The sequence below is a fragment of the Chrysochloris asiatica genome, unplaced genomic scaffold (assembly GCF_000296735.1).
Source record: "Chrysochloris asiatica unplaced genomic scaffold, ChrAsi1.0 scaffold00119, whole genome shotgun sequence".
NCBI lineage: Eukaryota > Metazoa > Chordata > Mammalia > Afrosoricida > Chrysochloridae > Chrysochloris > Chrysochloris asiatica.
The window spans coordinates 3,557,893-3,558,755 of NW_006408637.1; positions in this window are offsets into that span (position 1 = coordinate 3,557,893).

Below are 863 nucleotides of genomic sequence, written 5' to 3' on the forward strand. Positions count from 1 at the left end.
AAAACACTGGACTGCAAAGTCAGTCTGAACTACAAGGTAGATGGTTCAAACTCACCAGCTGCTCCTTGGAAACCCTATGGAGGGTCAATATGAGTCAGAACCAAGTTGATGGCACTTAACAACAAGAAGAAGCAGTCTATAGGTAATGTTTTATTTGCTGTGCAAATTTCCCTAATTTTTTTTTTCTTTTGTTTGAAGGAAAAAAGAAAATAACTAAGTTTAATAATGGAAAGAAAGCATAATCATACCTCACTTCCCTTTATTTTATCTTTGCTTTAAAAAGTTTTTCATCCATTCACAGGAAACTAACTTCTCTCTCTGTCTTTCTTTTCAGCCATACTAAACTGTTTGTAGTTGCCTAAAGTAGCATGTTAACTTGCACTCTGTGCTCTTAGAGATGCTGTTCTCTGCTGCCTTGCATTGCCCTTCCTTGCACTTACATTCTCCAAGAAAGGAATTTCTAGTTACCCCTTAGAACTCAGCATCATCCTCTGCAAGTGGCCATTTGCCAACCCCACCCCACCCCCAGTGCAATATAGAGGGCCTGTGGGCATTCACCTGTCACCTGCAGTAAATTTGTATCTCAACACACTGTAATAACTGCAGGAAATATGTTACCCTCAAGGGACATAGCACAGTACCTACTGAATAAAGAGATGAATGAATGGATCAGTAACTTGGACACAATTATAATTTAAACAAGGAGCTGGCCTATTTGGTTTCTCTTACTTAAGTGATCAGCTGTTTGAGCAGTATGATTAAACCAACTAGGTGTTTTAACACTACAAAAATAGTGATTTGTGTACATTTACTCCATTAATTCCCTAATAGTATTCACTCAATAAATATTGTTGCTGTTGTTA